Genomic DNA, 8700 nt, shown 5'->3' on the forward strand with positions numbered 1-8700 from the left:
TCAGTTTAACAGAAAATTGAAAGACCTATTAAAAATCCCAAAATATGCTTTGTTAGCAGTGAGAGATCAGATGTAAGCAGCATTTGAACGGCGGCAATATCCTACAATTGAAATGTGGCACCAATTCAGAAAAACTTGTAAATGGACTGTCAAAATTTCACAATTGCCCCTGTGGCACCTAATCAACTGTCTGGAAAAGTTAATATCCAATATTAGTTGGATTTATACCTTCAAATATTTGCCTAAAAATGAAATGAGCAGAAATAACTTTCTACAAACCTCAGTTTTGCATTGCTGATGTTATTGTTCAACATCCATGGACATATACACAGAAGCAGATGGTTTCCAATACTCCCTTTTCTCAAACCTAAAAAATAGTCACAGTGGGAGATGGAATCTGGAAATTGTGGCTATAATAATCCTGACATGTAAAGAGGACATATTCCAAGGTAAATATTCAAGTGAAAGCCAAGAGGAATTAACTGGGAAACTCAAAGCCAGGTTTTGACAGGCTGTTGCCTGTAGCACAGCTGTTAACAACTCATAATGGTGTGACTAATGCAGCAGGACTTCAGACATGTGACTTAAGCTAAAGTAGCAAGATTATTGGCCATGTAATCTTGTACTTAAACCATAGTTGTTTTCAAACTGCTTTTAATGGGAGGGAAAGTAAATTCAGAACTATTCTACCTTAGTGTTTAAATGAAGTTCAGGACAATTTTTGGTATTGATGAAGCTGGTTGTGTGATGTTACCAGTGGTAACCAACTGGGTTGCACAGATAGGAAGCCCAATGGTGGAGCTTGAGGCTTTGGGTGACTGGAAGCCCTCCTGGGAGTCGTGGGCATTTCCCACATAGGTGGAAGACAACGAGGGGCCTTTAATGTGGAGTAGCCCCCTGAATACATCAAAATAAAGTTAAATAGACTGTGACTATAGCTGCTGCTATGCTTCATTGTGGAACCAACGTGCAGCTATGGCCCTCCTGGGAGTTCACTTTGAGTCACCTATTGGGTTTTGTGCTCAACAGGGGGTGCTATATGGCACGAGTAAGAGCCTGGTGATGTGGCCAATTTGAGGTGGGCAGCTAATTGCATATAGTTACCTGCCACTGCTGAACAAATGGCTGCGCCTTGTACCATTTTGCCTCTAGTACGATCACTCAGAGATGTGACTGCATTGGGTAGAAGGTGGACTGCACAGTGGCACAGTGGTTGTCACTGCTGCCTCACAGTGCCAGATACCCGGGTTCAATTCCGGCCTTGGGTACATGTTTGTGTGGTGTTTGCACTTTCTCCCCGTGTCTGCGTGGGTTTCTTCCAGATGCTCTGGTTTCCTCCCACAGTCCAAAGATGTGCAGGTTAGGTGGATTGGCCATGCTAAATTGCCCCTTAGGGTTCAAAGATATGTAGATTAGATGGGGTTAGGTTACAGGGATAGGGTGGAGGACTGGGCCTAGGTTGGGTGCTCTTTCAGAGGGTCAGAACAGACCCGATAGGTCAAACGGTCTCTTTCTGCGCTGTAGGAATACTAAGACCTAATGTGCATGTCTCAAAAGCTCTCCAGCCTCCAACCTCTACTGAACTGATAATATTCTGTCCAATATTTCAGAGTGAACGATCAAATTATGGAACAGAATCTCCAGGTAGACAGTGAAAGCAGCCGCTATGGATTCATCTACAAGTAAGATCTATAGACATCAATTGCCCACTGGTGCTGTCATCAATGACCTTAATTAATGTACAATCCTTGACAGTGTGTTTCAGTACACTACTCAACGAATGAGTATTGCACCGAAACACAGGCCTGTCATTGCACAACACATGTGTACGTCCTATGGAGGTCAAGAGAAATAACTGACTGTCCAGATCCTAAACTGACTGGTCCAGACCCTGAACTGACTGGTCGAGGCCCTGAACTGACTGGTCGAGGCCCTGAACTGACTGGGCCAGACCCTGAACTGACTGGGCCAGACCCTGAACTGACTGGTCGAGGCCCTGAACTGACTGGGCCAGACCCTGAACTGACTGGTCGAGGCCCTGAACTGACTGGTCGAGGCCCTGAACTGACTGGGCCAGACCCTGAACTGACTGGTTCAGACCCTGAACTGATGGTCCAGACCCTGAATTGACTGGTCCAGACCCTGAACTGACTGGTCGAGGCCCTGAACTGACTGGGCCAGACCCTGAACTGACTGGTTCAGACCCTGAACTGATGGTCCAGACCCTGAATTGACTGGTCCAGACCCTGAATTGACTGGTCCAGATCCTGAACTGACTGGTCCAGACACTGAACTGACTGGTCCAGGTCCTGAACTGACTGGTCCAGGCCCTAAGCTGACTGGTCCAGACCCTGAACTGACTGGTCCAGATCCTGAACTGACTGGTCCAGATCTTGAACTGACTGGTCCAGACCCTGAACTGACTGGTCCAGACCCTGAACTGAATGGTCCAGATCCTGAACTGACTGGTCCAGATCTTGAACTGACTGGTCCAGATCTTGAACTGACTGGTCGAGGCCCTGAACTGACTGGTCGATGCCCGGAACTGAATGGTTCAGGCACTGAACTGACTGGTCCAGACCCTGGACTTACTGGTCCAGGCTCTGGATTGACTGGTCCATGCTCTGAACTGACTGATCCAGGCTCTGGATTGACTGGTCCAGACCCTAAACTAACTGGTGCAGGCTCTGGATTGACTGGTCCATGCTCTGAACTGACTGATCCAGGCTCTGGATTGACTGGTCCAGACCCTAAACTAACTGGTGCAGGCTCTGAATTGACTGGCCCAGATCCTGAACTAACTGGTGCAGGCTCTGAATTGACTGGTCCAAGCTGTAGAAAAAGCCATACACCCTATGTAGGACATCCTGCGGCTCCTACATGCACTCCAGGTGCTGCCATATTTGCCACTCCATGAGATTGGCCACTCTCTTGTGGGTAGTGTGGAAGACCCAAGACATGGTTGAGCTCATCTACAATTGTCCTCCGCCATCTGACGGGGTGTCTGCTTACAGATGTGTTTGCCTCGTCCTGTGTGCAACTCCTCCTGCATACTTGTGATGGATTCCTCACCCAGTGCCACCAATTCTAATGTCCCACTTGGACCCACCAAGCTGCAATTGAGCCATTGATAATCCCACTCAACCCGGTCAAAGACCTTCTCTGCATCCATGGAGATTAATACCTTTGGTTTGGCATCACACATTCAGGACCAGTCAGTTTAGTCTGGTGTGACACTGCTTCCTCAGGCATGTTTCCTTACTCCTGATGTCCAAGCCTCTCCTTGACTCCTGGAGATGGGCATAGTGCTGGGACCAGTATGAGGCACAGAAATTTATGAGAAATTGGCATGGAGTCCCTCGATATTCGTCACTTACTCCACTACACAGCAGTTCTCAGCATGCCATCAAACTGGGATTTCCTCACAGATTGAATGACAGCCTTCCACTTTCCAACCCCTTCGCCATACCCCTAACCATTCCCCGAAGATACATCACAATGACAATGATTCGCACAAATGCCTCTTCCAAGGCAATGTGCACCTGGAATGGGAAATTTGCCACTAACAACATGCTCTCATGTTGGGCCTTAGTGATCACTATGGTCCGCTCCTCTACAGCCATTACTAACCTCAACATTGGCATCCTAACCCTGCTTCTTTCTCTTTCACAGGTATTATGTGTCTGATTCCCCTGCAAGGATGAGAACAGAGGGACATAAGGAGGTGCAAAACTGCATGGAGAAGGTTCCTACATGATTTGACACATAATTTCTTCTTCCACAGCCTTAACCATGGGCACTAGGTACTGCATCAGTTGCCAGGGGATTACTCAGTGTTTGGCCTTCTCTGTTGAGGCCATAAGTAGAAAGGTTGCATGATTTTGGGGTGCAATCCTCAAGCTAAGCTGTTGTGTCCAATTGTACAGATGCAATGTGACCTGCTGCAAACTCATTTGGCAGAATGCAGCCACTTGCAGGGGTGTGCAAAGATAGAGTAGTAAAACAGATTGCTCAGAGCTGGGTCTTCTCAAGCAGCAGATCATGGCAGAAACAAATCACACAATGGGTTGGGAATATACTAAGAGTTCATTCATGGGCCAACCTTTATAGAAGCAAGAAACTATTAGTCAGCAATGACTTCAGCAATGACAGTATGTACGCACGAGTCAAATTTCAGCAAGCTGTCCAAACCACAATGGGAAATTTCACTGAAAGCCATCTTTTCCATGCAGCACAAAGCTGGCTGTGTTGGCGGCATTTTATAAATTCTGAGGGAGGCTTGAGGGAGCCTCTCTAGTCTCTTCAATTCCTACCATTGATTCAGGTTTAACTCCAGCCTGTCCCGCCTCCCCCGCTGAAAATCAATTTTCAAGTATTCTGATAGGAACAGAAATTTTTAAAAATGTTGAAAATATTTTTATTCACGACATACTCCATTTTACCGCTTGGTGATGACTACCAATTCTTAAAGAAGGACATAACCAGTCTCCTACTTGAATAGAAGAGTTTAAAAAAGGTAAAGGTGTCATAGTCCCAGATGTCCATAGGCTGCTCTCCCCATAGAGCCCCCTCTTCCGATCCTCGAATGGCGTAATTAATTTTCTCCAGGTGTAAAAGCACCGACAGCAGCCCCCACCCCCACCCATGTGGTCACTGTAGGCAGCTCCAATGCCCAATGCCCACCACCCTAGCAGAATCCTCCTCCGGACTATGAGGGCTAACACGTCAACATTTTCCACCTCCTGCTGCTCTGCCTAATCTGACACCCCAAACATCGCCCTGCACAGGCATGGTGTCATCGTTACCCCCAGAATCTCCAACATAATCTCGAAAAAGGAAGCCCAGAACTTCCCCAATTTATGTCAGGAGCAAAATGGTAGGAGTAGTCCGCCAGCGTCCTTGAACAACGTCTGCATGTATCCTCCACCCCGGAAAGCACCCACTCATCCCTGTCTTCGTCATGTGCTTTCTGTGCACCACTTAAACTGTATCAGGCTCAGTCTCGCACACGAGGAGATAGAGTTTACCCAATGTAGGGCCTAACTCCACACTCCCTCTTAAATACACACCCCAACTCTTCCTCCCATTTTCACTTTATCTCCTCCAGTAAAGCTCTCTCCCTCTCAACTGCCCATTATATATCAGAGATCTTCCCTTCCCCTATCTCATCCAAAGACACTACCTTATCAATCAGAGAGGGGGAGGCCATCACAGCTGGTCGAGCATGACCAGTGTCTCGATACTGCGGATATTGACGTGGGAGAGGATGCTCATGTTGGTACGCCTATCCTGCCAGTGGATTTGTTGGGTTTTGCGGAGGCAGCATTGCTAATATTCCAAGGATTTTAGGTGTCTGCTGAACATTGGCCGTGGTTCTGATGCATTCAGGAGGGCGGGGACCATGGCTGTTCTGTAGCCTATGAGATTCGTGCTGGATTTGAGGTCTTGGTCTTCAAATACTCTGTTCCTCATGCGTACGAATGCTGCATTGGCTCATTGGAGTCGCTGCTGGTTTTCATTGTCAATGTCTGCCCGCATCGAGAGGAGGCTCCCAGGGTATGGGAACTGATCCACATTGTCCAAGTGCTCACCGTGGATCTTGATGGTTGGGGAGGAGGGGTGAGGGGAGTTTTGTGTGGCAGGAGCGGGCTGGTAGAGAACCTTTGTTTTCCGGATGTTTAGTCTGAGGCCCATTCTCTCATATGACTCGATGAATACATCAACAATGATTTGTGGCTCAGCCTGTGAATATGTGCACACACAGGAATCACCTGCACACTGCAGCTCATGCAGGAGCAGGGCCCGTGATGTGGCAGAATTGCCTGGTAACAGCAGCTCAAGTTGGGGAATGGCCACCAGTTTCTCCAGCCCCCAAACCAACCCTCCACAAACAAATCCCTAAATCTCTCTACCCCATCCTGTTCCTCGACCCTGCACAACGAGTCCAATCCAGCCGAGATAAATCTATGGTTCTTACATATCGGCGCTCTTAATGACAAGGGAGGTGGAAGTAATCCAGGTTCCCACATTGGCTACCATTCATACCATTCCTCCTCGTAAGGGCATCGAGAAGTTAGAGGCACATTTTCAAAATAAGGAGAATCCAACCGAAGATGATGAGGAGAAATTGATGAGCAGAGCCAGGAGGATAAAAGAGCAAGAGGAGGAATGAGACTGAGAGCGGAGCCAGTGCACTAAAAGAGCGCGAGAAAGAGCAAGACTGAGAGAGGAGCCGGGAGGATAAAAGAGCGTGTAAAATGGCAAGACTGAGAATGGAGTTGGGAGGATAAAAGAGAGCAAGAAAGAGTGAGTTTGAGAGTGAAGCCAGGAGGATGAAATAGCATGAGAAAGAGTGAGATTGAGAGCTCGTATAGTACCTGGTCAACGAGAATGGAAGAAGAGCCATCACCAGTGCTCTCTTTTGTTTTAAATTTAGCGTAACCAATTCTTTTTTTCCCCAACTAAGCAGCTATTTAGTGTGTGCCAATCCACACACACACAGGGAGAATGTGCAAACTTCTGTAGCCACCGAAGTTGGCCATTCCCTCAATACAAAATGGAGGAACGCAAAGCTTGCAGGTTAAAATGGACAAAGTTTGCAGCACAAGCAGGCTGCACCAAGTCAATGTGTATTCTGTCTGCTAAGAGAGCAGACAGCACCGAAACGAACATTCCGCATACTAATGAGGCAATCTCCGGGACAGTTAACATAGCAATGGAACGATCCCAGGGACAATGGACACAAATAGGGAAGTGATTGCAACATTGTATGGGATACCAGACACCCCAACACCAGCGGGGTTCGAAGACAAAGCATCTGAAGGCCCGCCCAGTAGCCGAGGGACAGCCTCAGTACTGGGGGGATTCAAACAAATCAATTGGGAAGAGACCCAATCGATCCCCAGCAGATAGAGGGTCCGCTCAAAAGGGCGCAAAGCCCTAGGACCTATAAAAGACAGGTCCCAAACTTAGTTTGTTCTTCTTGACCAGCCCTCCTCTCTTGACCAGCCCTCTCGACCAGCTTTTACCGAAGAAGACCTTGACCGAGAGAGAGGAGAGGTTTGGGACAGCAGAAGATGTTTAGAAGTGAGAGAAATTAGTTGCATAGTTGAGAGATCTGTAGTTAGAGATATCGTATTAATTTAATAACTTTAACCTTGGAACTTGTTAGACTCTTATTTAAGTTGTGTAAGTAAATCAGCTTCGTTCATTTACTTAGCTTGATGTTCTTTGTTGAACACTACGTTCTCAAGACATCCTGATTTATAAAACAGAGAACATCACCCCCCCCGAGCCACATGTTTCTCAGCAACTCAAGGCAGCCCATCATGCACTGCTGGCGGGATTCTCTGTTCCTGCTCCTGTCAATTGGAATTCCCATTGTAGCCAGCATTCCACCCCCCCCCCCCCCCGCCGCCATCGGGAAACCCATGGGCGGGGGGGGGGGGGGTGTTGCCGACGGGACCAGAGAATCCCGCCGCCAATGAACAGCCGGAGACATCCAGCCTATATTCCCCCTCTTCAGAACTAATAGACTCAATATTAACTCTAAATTATGTAGTTCTGGATCAGGACAAAATTGTTACAATTTTTTCCCTGTAGATTCCTGTTGACTTTTAAAAGTGAACAGAGATGAACAATATTCCTTTTCACTTGTAGTTTCCCTGGTGCTCCCAGGAAATCAACTATTCCCTGTGCCTGAGCCAACATACAGAGTTACTATTTTAAAAAGTTATTTAATCAAATATACAGTGTGATCAATAACAGCAGAGTGAGGCGTGTCCAATTCCTCATGGTATGATGTGCAGCCAGTTTCCTAGCAATAAAAAAGCAATGACTCCTCTGGCATTTTAATAGTATCCATTTCCTTTGAGATCACAGCAAGCCAGTGCAGCTGGGAAAATGCCCCGTAAAACAATTCAGTGGGTTTCCCGATTCTTCCTTGATTTTTCTCTCAAGTATTTGTGAAGTGATTCCAATGATCCAATCTTAAACTAGATCCTAACCCCTGGTGTACAAGTACCAAAAGCGTTCATCTTTCCATGATCTGATTTGAGAATAAAAGTGCTTTCTCATTTAAAAAAAACTACCAAGATTTCAATTAAAACAATACGCTTTGATTTCAGGATTTCAATGCAATTATTTTTCATTTGTTCTTATGCATTGGCCAGATCCTGTTAGGGAGCAATAACATTTTATTTAAAGTAGGTAAAATTTGAGATTTAAGACACTTGCTGATGGAATAAAGCCACAAGATTCCAAATATTTTTAACAAACATAAATACATTTCACTGAACATGGGCAGAAAGACAAAACAATTTAAAATATCTATCTATCTATAACATTCAGGGAAAGTATGAGGTATATGTGAATTAATAGGCAAACTATGGTTAGACACACTGCACTGCACAATAAATGGACAGATGCAACCTAAACAGATTCCATGAATTTATCAGCAACTCACTTTGATATTAATCATATTGTGAGTCAGCCAATCTCTTTGAAACTTCAGATTTCACACAAAAGATTTGAGACTTCATCTGCAAAGATCTCACATTGGAATTCTCTTCAAACCTCATTCCAACTTGGACAGTTTAAATGATGGCCCGCATCACTGGGTTTCAATCTCACCTTCTGAGATTCCATTTCCCTGGATTGCCAAGTATTCGCTCAAGGATCAACTTACAGGCACAATTTCAG

The sequence above is a fragment of the Scyliorhinus canicula genome, chromosome 16, assembly GCF_902713615.1.
Source record: "Scyliorhinus canicula chromosome 16, sScyCan1.1, whole genome shotgun sequence".
NCBI lineage: Eukaryota > Metazoa > Chordata > Chondrichthyes > Carcharhiniformes > Scyliorhinidae > Scyliorhinus > Scyliorhinus canicula.